Genomic DNA, 12773 nt, shown 5'->3' with positions numbered 1-12773 from the left:
TCTTTGAAAGACCACACGAGGATCATGGGTCACCATGTCTTTAAGAAGAGGGTCAGTACCTAGTATGGGCCAGTATTTCTTAATGATTTTTTTGATGTCATATGATTGGTTGCTAAACCTGGTAATGAAGAAGGGTGGGAGATTGTCATTAGTTTTAGTAAGAGATGTATTCTTTTTGAGTTTAGTAGAGGAGACTGCTCCCCGTTTAACTATAAGGTTCTCTCTTGGCTCCATCTTTGCACTAAGATAGGCCTCCTGGAGAATAACCGGATCATAACCCCTCGCCTCGAATCTCTCAATCATCTCAAGTGATCTAATTTCAAAGTCCTCAATGCTCGAACAGTTCCTACGAAGGCGTAGGAATTGGCCCCGAGGTATGCCTCTGAAAAGATTCTTATCATGAGAGCTTTTGGCATGTAATATGGTGTTACGAGCATTGGGCTTTCTGTAGATATCAGTATGTACTCTCATATTAAGATCAACATAAAGACAGAGATCAAGGTAAGAGATGTGATGGTGATGGTGCTGGGCAGTGAATGAAAGATTGAAGGGATTTTTATTAAGGTGTGAAATAAAGGCGTGCAATTGAGTGATAGTGCCTTTCCATACTAAAATCAAATCATCAATATAACGGTGATACGTGACTATAAGATGTCTGAAGGGGTTCCCATCTCCAAACACGTGGCACTGTTCCCACCAACCCATAAAAAGGTTGGCATATGATGGGGCAAAGCATGTTCCCATTGCTGTGCCACGCGTTTGGAGATAAAAATTCCCTGCAAACATGAAATAGTTGTGTGTCAAAAGAAAAGAAATACTATTTAATAAAAAAGTGATATGTGCTGGTGATAAATCTGACTGGGTTTCCAGAAAGAAACGTGCAGAAATAAGGCCATGTGTGTGTGCAATGCTGGTATAAAGTGAGGTCACATCTAGTGTGACCCATAAGTATTGAGGTGCCCAGGTGAAATCTGAAAATATGGAGAGTACATGAGATGTATCAAGAAGATGCGAGGGGAGGGCAGAGACCAATGGCTGTAAATAGTGATCGACATATATTGAGAGGTTCTCACCTAGAGAGCCTATGCTAGACACAATGGGTCTCCCCGGTGGAGCCAAGAGAGACTTATGAATTTTAGGTAGATGATGAAAAATTGGGATAACGGGACATTTACACCTCAGGAATTCGAACTCAGTGGTTGACAAAACCTGAAGTATTCTTCCTAGATCCAAAAGTTCATCAAGCTCACGTCCGAAGGCAAGTGTGGGGTCAGATTTTAATAAAACATATGAATCCGCATCGCTTAGCTGGCGTAAGGCTTCTTTAATGTAATAGTCATAGTCGACTACCACTACCGCTCCTCCTTTGTCAGCTTTTTTGATAATGATGGTGTTGTTACTTTGTATATTTCTTAATGCATCACGCTGAGCAGGGGTAAGATTGGCAGTGGTTTGTCTAGTAGTACCCATTGTAGATATGCCTTGTGATAAGAGTTTCAGATCTCTCTGAACTGATGTTTGAAAAGTATCTATGGCATGGCCTCTAAGGAAATTGGGACAAAACGTGGACTGTCTTTTCAGACCAGAGTCTTTCCTTCCTAGAAAGTTCTGTAAAGAATCCTCACAGATAGTCTCTTGTTCCCTGAATAGCTCTGAGAGGTCCTGTAGATGGCACTGTTCTTTAAATGACAGATGGGCATTAATGTCAAAAATAGGCATTGTAGTGGACTGATTGTTATCAGAGGTTATTAGGTTTGAAGGTCCCCTTGAATCAGTTTGACATTCTTTTTGTCTGAAAAATCTTTTTAAAGATAATTTTCTCGTGAACTTGTAAAGGTCCACAATTGTAGAGAACAAGTCAAAGTTCTTAGTGGGTGCAAATGTTAGTCCCAGATCAAGAATTTCTATTTCTGATTTACTTAGTGAGTATTGAGAGATGTTAATCACATTAGTGTCTTCTAATTCTGGTACCTCATTTTCTTTGACGGAGCTGACCACCAGTTGATGTCTGGATCTTCTCCGTCGCCTTCTTCGTTTTTTGACGGTGGTTTCGTGATCTTTGGTTGAGGTACAGGATTGCTTTTTTCATCTGCTGAGGATACTGCTGACTCGTTCTCTGAAAAGGAAACACTTGGGCCCACAAAATCATTATCAGACAGGTCAGACTCAAAGCTCTTGCCTAATTGGTAACTAGTATGTGAGGTTTTTCTAAGGATAGACTTCGTGGGTTTATTAGACTTATTCCCTTGTTCCTGTTTTTTATTTGTGTTTGTAGGGTTATTGCCTTTATTAGATGATTTAGGCCTCTTAGGTCTCTGCCACATGTATATTTGGTTTTTGAGATAATCCGCCTTATCACGTTCATATTTGTTTTGTTTGGCCAACATGATGCCATTCTCTATGGTGTTGACACGTTGTGCTAATTTAGCATCCATTTCATTAAATTTGTCAATATCAGTAAATGCAAGAAGTTTTTTTTGGAGTTCTTTAACTTGCTTCTCTGCAATGGACTTTTCTTTAAGCTTACGTTGTATTATAAGTTCAATGAGCTTGAAAGAGCAGTGGTCTAGGATTTTAATCCACTGTGCCTCGAATTCCCTGTCGTCAAAACCAAAAGAAGGTGCTTTTTTAATTCTTAAGCCACGTGGTATTCTTTTATCTTTTACATAATTCTCAAGAGAGATCAAGTCCCACCACAGTCTTATATCTTGCGTGATGTAATTTTCTAGTCTGAAAAAATGGGGCTTCAGGTCCTCTGTTGCTTCACAGACAAGGGCACAATCCTTGTCAAACACTGAGCCTGCCTTTTTAGACCTAGCAGTGTGGTCTGAGTAATTAAAAGCAAAGTGTAAGGGCATGGCTGCAACAGGACTAGGATCTGACATTTGAACCTCCATTATATCAATAGAGCTGCCAGGTATGAGGTAGAGAAAAAAGAAAAATAAATTGAAACAGAAAAAGAAACTGTGTAATAAATTGAAAAAATGTAGAAAAATTATAACATGCTGAAAAAATGAAATTAAAAAGACCTGTGACAAGGTCTAATGCTGGTGAGTTCAAAAAATAAGTCAATAATGCCTTGCACTCTGAGCAGGCAACGGTATAAAGTCTGGGATAGAAAAAATTAACCGTGTAGGAGCTCAAAAGAGTGTAGACAAAGGTGCCAGGCAGGGCAAAGTCAATATGAAAGCATTTAAATGGAGTTGACACCGGGTATATAAAGTCGGGTAGGACTGTGATAAGGAGCAAGGTAAGTGACTAATAACGCAAGAGAGGGCTGTTAACGGGAGAATGGAAAGGTACTCACTCAATCCCTGACCCTGGCTGGCCGCCCGGTGTGGAGTCCACGCGACTCACAAGATCACCGCTCTGCTTTCCTCCTTCCAGCTCCAGTCCTGCATAGATGCGTCTCCCTCTGTGTTTGCGGCTGCTTCCGCTTCCGGTGGTGAACGTTGATCCTCGCAGCAGTGACTGAGAAGGTAAAGGATTGGTCTCTGCCCTCCCCTCGCATCTTCTTGATACATCTCATGTACTCTCCATATTTTCAGATTTCACCTGGGCACCTCAATACTTATGGGTCACACTAGATGTGACCTCACTTTATACCAGCATTGCACACACACATGGCCTTATTTCTGCACGTTTCTTTCTGGAAACCCAGTCAGATTTATCACCAGCACATATCACTTTTTTATTAAATAGTATTTCTTTTCTTTTGACACACAACTATTTCATGTTTGCAGGGAATTTTTATCTCCAAACGCGTGGCACAGCAATGGGAACATGCTTTGCCCCATCATATGCCAACCTTTTTATGGGTTGGTGGGAACAGTGCCACGTGTTTGGAGATGGGAACCCCTTCAGACATCTTATAGTCACGTATCACCGTTATATTGATGATTTGATTTTAGTATGGAAAGGCACTATCACTCAATTGCACGCCTTTATTTCACACCTTAATAAAAATCCCTTCAATCTTTCATTCACTGCCCAGCACCATCACCATCACATCTCTTACCTTGATCTCTGTCTTTATGTTGATCTTAATATGAGAGTACATACTGATATCTACAGAAAGCCCAATGCTCGTAACACCATATTACATGCCAAAAGCTCTCATGATAAGAATCTTTTCAGAGGCATACCTCGGGGCCAATTCCTACGCCTTCGTAGGAACTGTTCGAGCATTGAGGACTTTGAAATTAGATCACTTGAGATGATTGAGAGATTCGAGGCGAGGGGTTATGATCCGGTTATTCTCCAGGAGGCCTATCTTAGTGCAAAGATGGAGCCAAGAGAGAACCTTATAGTTACTCCTCTACTAAACTCAAAAAGAATACATCTCTTACTAAAACTAATGACAATCTCCCACCCTTCTTCATTACCAGGTTTAGCAACCAATCATATGACATCAAAAAAATCATTAAGAAATACTGGCCCATACTAGGTACTGACCCTCTTCTTAAAGACATGGTGACCCATGATCCTCGTGTGGTCTTTCAAAGATCTCAAACAATGGCCAATTTGATTTCTCCTAGTGTGCCTAGATTAATTTCTAAACCCAAGGAATTATTTCCAAATTTGGTTGGTTGCTACCCCTGCCACCATTGTAAGATATGTAAATATCTTTTGAAGACTAAAACATTTTCAGGGTCTGATAACACTAGAGTGTTCAAGATTTTGTCATGTATCACTTGTAACACTGACCATGTGATCTATATGCTCATGTGTGGTTGCAATAAACGGTATGTGGGATTAACCACGCGACCGCTAAAGCAACGCATACTTGAGCATATGAGATTAATTCTCAGGAGAGACAAACTGCACCCGGTCTCTAATCATTTTGACATATGTCAAAAGGGAAGTCTGTTGAACTTTAGATGTGTTGCACTGGAATCTGTTAAAATGCATTACAGAGGTGGTGATAGAGCCAATTTGCTTCACAGACGTGAGGCATTTTGGATATTTACACTCAACACCTTAGCACCCAATGGGTTAAATATCGACTGGGACCTGAAGAGTTTCCTTTAAGGATATACTATAGTACTATACTTAATTGGCACATATAATGTGCTTCAAAAGGTATTACTTTATTAATGTATCATCTTTATCCCACCTTTTATATCCCCCCTCTAGTCGTGCATATGAGCAGACTCCAGTATCACTCTGTATTCTCTATCGGTTGCCAGGGTGACTTACTACTATTTTTTGAAATTCCTCTATGATGTTTTAACATATTAGAGACTCAGATGGTTCAACACTATTATACGTCCACTTACCTATTTATTGCAATATTATCTTTATTGCAATTCCATGCGAAGCTTTGTATGCTAAAATTTATTTGTATACCAGTGAGTTAATTTTCTACCTATCTAATTGGATAGGCTATAATCATTGGTTAGTCAATCATTACATATGAGGCATGACATGATTTGGTAATATTTTATTGGGACATAACATCAGGAATCATCTTTGTCCAAGATGTATCTCATTCATTCATTTGTTTATTTTCACTTATTCATCATTACTCTTCTTTTTTCATTTGTATATAGTATATATATTTATTCTGTTTTCTCTTATTCTGTTTTTTCTCATTCTGCTTCTCTTCTGTTCTGTCTTGTTTCTTTACTATCTGCAAAACAAAATCAAGTGTTTATTTACATCAGCTGTTTTGCATGACGGGGAGTATGTTATATACCCAGGACCTCCCCTTACCCAGTACTCCTTGAGAAAGCGCCATAGTGGGCGTGAAACGCGTGGGAGAGTTTGTCACTGTCTATTTTTTGTTTTTATGTAGCCCAATAAATTAGTTTTTAACCCCTTTTGCTGGTGAGTTCTTACCTTATTTTCTCTGGAGCGGATGGACCACGAATCCTTTACCTTCTCAGTCACTGCTGCGAGGATCAGCGTTCACCACCGGAAGCGGAAGCAGCCGCAAACACAGAGGGAGACGCATCTATGCAGGACTGGAGCTGGAAGGAGGAAAGCAGAGCGGTGATCTTGTGAGTCGCGTGGACTCCACACCGGAGCGGCCAGCCAGGGTCAGGGATTGAGTGAGTACCTTTCCATTCTCCCGTTAACAGCCCTCTCTTGCGTTATTAGTCACTTACCTTGCTCCTTATCACAGTCCTACCCGACTTTATATACCCGGTGTCAACTCCATTTTAAATGCTTTCATATTGACTTTGCCCTGCCTGGCACCTTTGTCTACACTCTTTTGAGCTCCTACACGGTTAATTTTTTCTATCCTTTGCCTCCCCTCCCTGCCCTTTGCCTCCCCCCCTGCCCTTTGCCCCCCCCTCCCCTCCCTGCCCTTTGCACCCCCTCCCCTCCCTGCCCTTTGCCCCCTCCCCTCTCTGCCCTTTGCCCCCCCCTGCCCTTTGCCACCCCCTGCCCTTTGCCCATCCCTACCCTTTGCCCCCCTCCCTGTCCTTTGCCCCCCCTCCCTGCCCTTTGCCCCCCTCCCTGACCTTTGCCCCCCTCCCTGCCGTTTGCCCCCCCCTCCCTGAACTTTGCCCTCCCCCCTGCTCTTTGCCCCCCTCCCTGCCCTTTGCCCCCCTCCCTGCCCTTTGCCACCCCTCCTTGCACTTTGCCCCCTTCCCTGCCCTTTGCCCCCCTCCCTGCTCTTAGCCCACCCCCTCCCTGCCCTTTGTCCCCCCCTGCCCCTTGCCCCCCCGGCCCTTTGCACCCCCTCCCTGCTCTTTGCCCCCCTCCCTGCCCCTTGCCCCCTCTCCCTGCCCTTTGCCCCCCCTCCTGCCATTTGCCCCACCCTCCCTGCCCTTTGCACCCCCCTCCCTGCCCTTTGCCCCCCTCCTTGCCCTTTAATGCCCTTTGCCCCCACCCTCCATGCCCTTTGCCCCCCCTCCCTGCCATTTGTCCCCCTCCCTGCCCTTTGCCCCCACCCCACCCTGCACTTTGCCCCTCCCTGGCCTTTGCCCCCCTGCCCTTTGCCCTCCCTCTCTGCCCTTTGCCCCCCTCCCTGCCCTTTGCCCCCCCTGCCCTTTGCCCCCCCCTGCCCTTTGCCTCCCCATCCCTGCCCTTTGCCCCCCTCCCCTTTGCTCCCCCTCCCTGCTCTTTGCCCCCTTCTTGCCCTTTGCCCCCTCCCTGCCCTTTGCCCCCCTCCCTACCCTTTGCCCCCACCCTGCCCTTTGCCCTCCCTCCCTGCCCTTTGCCCCCCTCCCTGGCCTTTGCCCCCCTCCCCTTTGCTCCCCCTCCCTGCTCTTTGCCCCCTCCTTGCCCTTTGCCCCCCTCCCTGCCCTTTGCCCTCCTCCCTACCCTTTGCCCCCCTCCCTGCCCTTTAACCCCCCACCCTGCCCTTTGCCCCCCCTCCCTGCCCTTTGCCTCCCCTGCCGTTTGCCCCCCTGCCCTTTTCCCCCCTGCCCTTTGCCCCTCCTCCTTACCATTTGGCCCCCTACCTGCCCTTTGCCCCCCTCCCTGCCCTTTACCCCTCCCTGCCCTTTGCCCCCCCATCCCTGCCCTTTGCCCCCCCCTCCCTGTCATTTGCCCCACCCCCTGCCCTTTGCCCTCCCTGCCCTTTGTTCCCCCTGCCCTTTGCCCCCCCTCCCTGCCCTTTGATCCCCCTCCCTGCCCTTTGACCCCCCCCTCCCTGCCGTTTGCCCCTCCTCCCTGCCCTTTGCCCCCCCTGCCCTTTGCCTCCCCTTCCCTTTGCCCCCATCTCTGCCCTTTGCCCCCCCTCCCTGCCCTTTGCCCCCCCTCGCTGCCCTTTGCCCCCTCATCCCTGCCCTTTGCCCCCTCCTGCCCTTTGCCACCCCCTCCCTGTCCTTTGCCCCCCCTTCCTGCCCTTTGCCCCCCCTCCCTGCCCTTTAACCCTCTCCCTGCCCTTTGCCCCCCCTCCTGCCCTTTGTCCCCCCTCCCTGCCCTTTGCCCCCACTGCCCTTTGCCCCCACTGCCCTTTGCCCCCCTCCCTACCCTTTGTCCCCCCTCCCTACCCGTTGCCCCCCTCCCTGCCCTTCCCCCCCCCCCACCCTGCCCTTTCCCCCCCCACCCTGCCCTTTCCTCCCCCCTCCCTTCCCTTTTCTCCCCCTCCCTGGCCTTTGCCCCCCTGCCCTTTGCCCCCCCTCTCTGCCCTTTGCCCTCTCTGCCCTTTGACCCCCTGCCTTTTGCCCCCCCCGCCCTTTGCCCCCCCCTCTCTGCCCTTTGCCCCCCCTCCCTGCCCTTTGCCCCCTCCTGTCCTTTGCCCCCCTTTCCCTGCCCTTTGCCCTCCCTCCCTGCCCTTTGCCCCTTCCTGCCCTTTGCCCCCCCTGCTCTTTGCCCTCCCTCCCTGCCCTTTTCCCCCCCTCCTGCCCTTTGCCCCCCCTCCCTGCCTTTTGCCCCCCCCCTCCCTGCCCTTTGCGCCCCCTCCCTGCCCTTTGCCCCCACTGCACTTTGCCCCCACTGCCCTTTTCCCCCCCTCCCTACCCTTTGTCCCCCCTCCCTACCCTTTCCCCCCCCACCCTGCCCTTTCCCCCCTCCCTTCCCTTTTCCCCCCCTCCCTGGCCTTTGCCCCCCCCTGCTCTTTGCCCTCCCTCCCTGCCCTTTGCCTCTCCTCCCTGCCCTTTACCCCTCCCTGCCCTTTGCCCCCCCCTCCCTGCTTTTGCCCCCCCCTCCCTGTCCTTTGTTCCCCCCCTTCCTGCCCTTTGCCCCCCACTCCCTGCCCTTTCCCCCCCCCCTCCCTGCCCTTTTCCCCCCCTCCCTGCCCTTTGCCCCCCACTCCCTGCCCTTCCCCCCCTCCATGCCCTTTTCCCCCCCTCCCTGCCCTTTGCCCTTCCTCCCTGCCCTTTGCCCCTCCCTGTGCTTCGCCCCCCCCCGCACCTCCCTGCCCATCACACTGCCCTTCGCCCTCCCTGCCCTTCTGCCCCTCCCTGCCCCCCCTGCCCCCCGCCCCTCCCTGGATTTCGGGCTCCACCAATCTACTGTCAGACAGATAGTCTAAAACTTTTTGGTCTCAATGAGAAACGTTATGTTTGGTGAAAACCAAACACCGCGTTCAAACAGAAGAACCTCATCCCAACCATCAAGCATGGTGGGGGTGTGATGGTTTGGGGCTGCTTTGCTGCTTCAGTATAAAGAGCTAACGCTTGAAACGCATAGGTATGGGCATTATTGCCTGTGTATGCTGTTTGGATCCATGTTGACAATAAATTAATGTCTTTTTTCTACATGGGAACGCTCTCCTTTTGCTTATTTTGATCATTTGTTCACCTATTTGGGAAGTAGTGCTTGGTCTTTTGGCTCCTCTTGTTTGCTGCTTCAGGACCTGGATGGCTTGCCATCATTGACATAACCATGAATTTTACATTGTCCGTGAGCTGAAGCTGAAGCGAAAGTAGGTCATGCAGCAAGACAATGATCCTAAACATACAAGCATATCTTCAAAAGAATGGCTGCAGAAGAAGAAATTCCGTGTTTTAGAATGGCCTAGTCAAAGTCTGGACCTAAACCCATCAAAATGACAGGACCTGAACCGAGCAGTCCATGCAATGAAGCCCTCAAATGTCACTGAGTTGAAGCAGTTCTGTAAGGAGGAAAGGGCCAAAATTCCTCAAAACCGATGTGAGAGACTGACCAGCAGTTACAGGAAATGTTTAGTTATAGTTATTGCTGCTCAATGAGGTGCCACCAGGCACTGAATCTGGATGCTCACATACTTTTTCACACATGGATATGGAATATGGAATGTTCAATCATTTGTGGATAAATAAATGTTGAAAAAGTATCATGTTTTGTGTAATTTGTTTGATCAGGTAATCTGCAACTATTATTAGGATTTAGATTAAGATCTAATAACATTTTTGGTTTGCAATATGTGAAAAACGTGAAAATCCTAAATTCACAAACTTTTTCTCAACACTGTATTTTCCTGTCTCTTTCTCCTGTACAGTGTAAATGACTGATCAGAGATATACAACATTTTTGCTGACATTCACAAACCAGGTACAATTCACAGAAATCTGCAAAGTTTGATTTAAAAAAGGTTAAATGTGTGTAAGAAATTGTCTTTTTCTAAAAATAAATCTAATATGCAAGCATATGAATGAATGATTACAGGACAATTGTTGAAATGATGTCTTATTGGATGTGTTTTAACACTAGAATGAGTTTTGAAGGTTATTTTGTAGATCTCTTAGATTTATTACATGTCAAGTCAATTCTAATAACAAGAATTGACACAAAAAGGTCATACTATGGTCTCAAGTTTGTAGTAGATGTAGATAGAGCACAGCCAGGGAAATCCTGCTTCTGGTATCCAGAGAAGGGAAAAAATAGCCAGGCAACTTCAAACTAAATAAGGGATCAATTTCTTGCAAGCTAGAGATACAATAAAAACGGACTACATGAACGCGCCTACGCGTTTCATGCAACAGCACTTTATCAAGGTGTACAAGGTAATGAAAATACTGCTTCTTTATACTCACCAGAGCTGTCCGTCGCACTATCAGGATGACGTCATCAGCGCGCGTCCGCAGACGTCGTCGCGCTGATGTAACGTACATCCCCATAGGCCGGGCAGGTCAGGTGGTATGTTGTTTTTTGATTGAATGAATTTTATTCATACAGGACAATACAACACACAGTAACATTGTTAAAAAAACACAGAAATCTTGATGCTTGAGAAGCAGCAACCCTGGAGTAATATATAGTGATGAAGGCATGTTAAACAAGATATAATGCAATAAATCATAGCATATAAGTAATAACAGCATTAAACAGCATCATATGTATATTATTAATATATCTAAGTCTTTTCAACAGAATATATATAATCAGGGCATGAATTAAAAACCTTGTAGTTCACAGAGGACAAATGTCAATATGCGTGGAATTATACAATCAAAATAGAACTATTGTGGTCACATAACCGCTCATATAAGGGGAGTAACTATGCCAATTCAGTTATGATTGTGGTACATGAGTAATTAAACCCACACATATTGACAAATGTTGTAAGAATTTAATATAGACCCTATGGTAGACACAGACAGGATAAACAAGAACAGTGATTGGGAAGGCATGAAAATCAAACATATTAAATATAATTAATTATTAAAATTAAATAAAATTAAATATAAATTAATCATTATATTATAATTAATAGTATAATAACAAAAAATATATATTAACAAAATATATATATAATTAAATATGGTGAAATCCATAATATATAGTTAATGATTAATGCAACTGAACCATAAATTAATAACATAGTAAATATGAATTATATATATAATTAAAGTTACAAAAAATTACTCAAATCCCAATCAATGTTCATGCCTAGAGGTGCTCTTGTTCTCAGGGTGAAAATCCAGTATGCTTCGCGTCTGTCCAACTGTTTCATTCTGTCTCCACCCCTTGGGGGCATCGGGATATGTTTGATACTCTGGAATGTGAAAGCACCCTTATTGCCATTAGGACAACTGACAAAATGTTTTGATACTGGGTGATTTTGATCTCTATTATTGATGAGTCTTAAATGCTCCAGTATCCTAACTTTTAAACATCTTGTGGTCCTTTCGACATACTGTCGGCCACATCCACATTTTAACAGATAAATAATAAAAGTAGAGTTAAATTAATAAAGGACTTTATGGTGTAAGTCATTCTTGTAACAGATGAACAAAATGTTTTGCTTTGATTCATTTTAGGACATACCTTGCAATGAGTGCAGGTGTATGATCCCTTAGGCAGTAAGGATCCTTCCACATTTGTTAATCCAAAAAGAATCTACACCTTGATGGACTGCACGCCACAGACGATGGGAGTGTCCCTTGGAGTGTACAGGTAAAGATTCGCAGTGCCTTATGATATATCCTGTACACAACGGACATTATTACACATACTGCTGCGACACACTTTATTCGAGCAAATGCCCAGTTTGTACCTGGCAGATACCTGGAATGCGCCGCTCCTCACCTCTGACAAGCCGTGTTGCGTTTGCCTTCCCAGCCACGGTTCATGCCTGGCTGACGGGGGCCTGATCTGTTAAATGATAATGATCAGGATTTAATAGGCTGCAATGCTTCGCGTGTCCACCAGATGGCATAAATTCATGAATTGTAATGCAGTATATATATATACAGTATGGAAAAACGAATGGGTAGCGCTATATCCTAATAAGCAGGCAGCCTGTGATATAGAGAAGGTTGTAAGGAGGTGGTCACTGCTGCCGCCAGGGAAAATGATGTTGCTCACGCTTGAAAATAAATTATAGGTTTATTTGTGCAAATATAGCAAAAAACAGCCGCAGAGAAGAACTCTGACGCGTTTCGTCACGTGTGTGACTTTGTGATATAACCCTGAATCCCAATCAGGTGATGAACAGATCAAAAAATATATCAATGGCGCTCTGCTTAGTGTGTGTGGTGTATATAAAATGACAAATAAATAATAATACAACCAGTTGCGTAGATAGTCTCCTTGGGGTAGGTGCTCCACATGTGATAGGTGACCATGTAAGGAAAAAAATCAAAACATAGTGTAATACTGTTAAACATACATACAGACATATAACATGAGACGGACGCTGAGAACAACAGGTGACCAATTACAAACACATTTAATAAAATATATCATTAAAAATACATGAATACATATAAAAACAAGAAATAGAATCTGGTAGGACACTCCAACTCGAGTGGGGGTACCTGCTTACCAAATGCAAGAAGGTATCAAGCGGTGGATATTGTAATAGTATCCCCTCTATGGATGGCTGCTGCTGCAATTATGTCCTGGGCTCACACGTGTGGCTTCCTACGTGGCTGGTAATCACTCACTCT

The sequence above is a fragment of the Ascaphus truei genome, chromosome 4, assembly GCF_040206685.1.
Source record: "Ascaphus truei isolate aAscTru1 chromosome 4, aAscTru1.hap1, whole genome shotgun sequence".
Classification (NCBI taxonomy): Eukaryota; Metazoa; Chordata; class Amphibia; order Anura; family Ascaphidae; genus Ascaphus; species Ascaphus truei.
Note: the sequence above shows the minus strand (reverse complement) of the source record.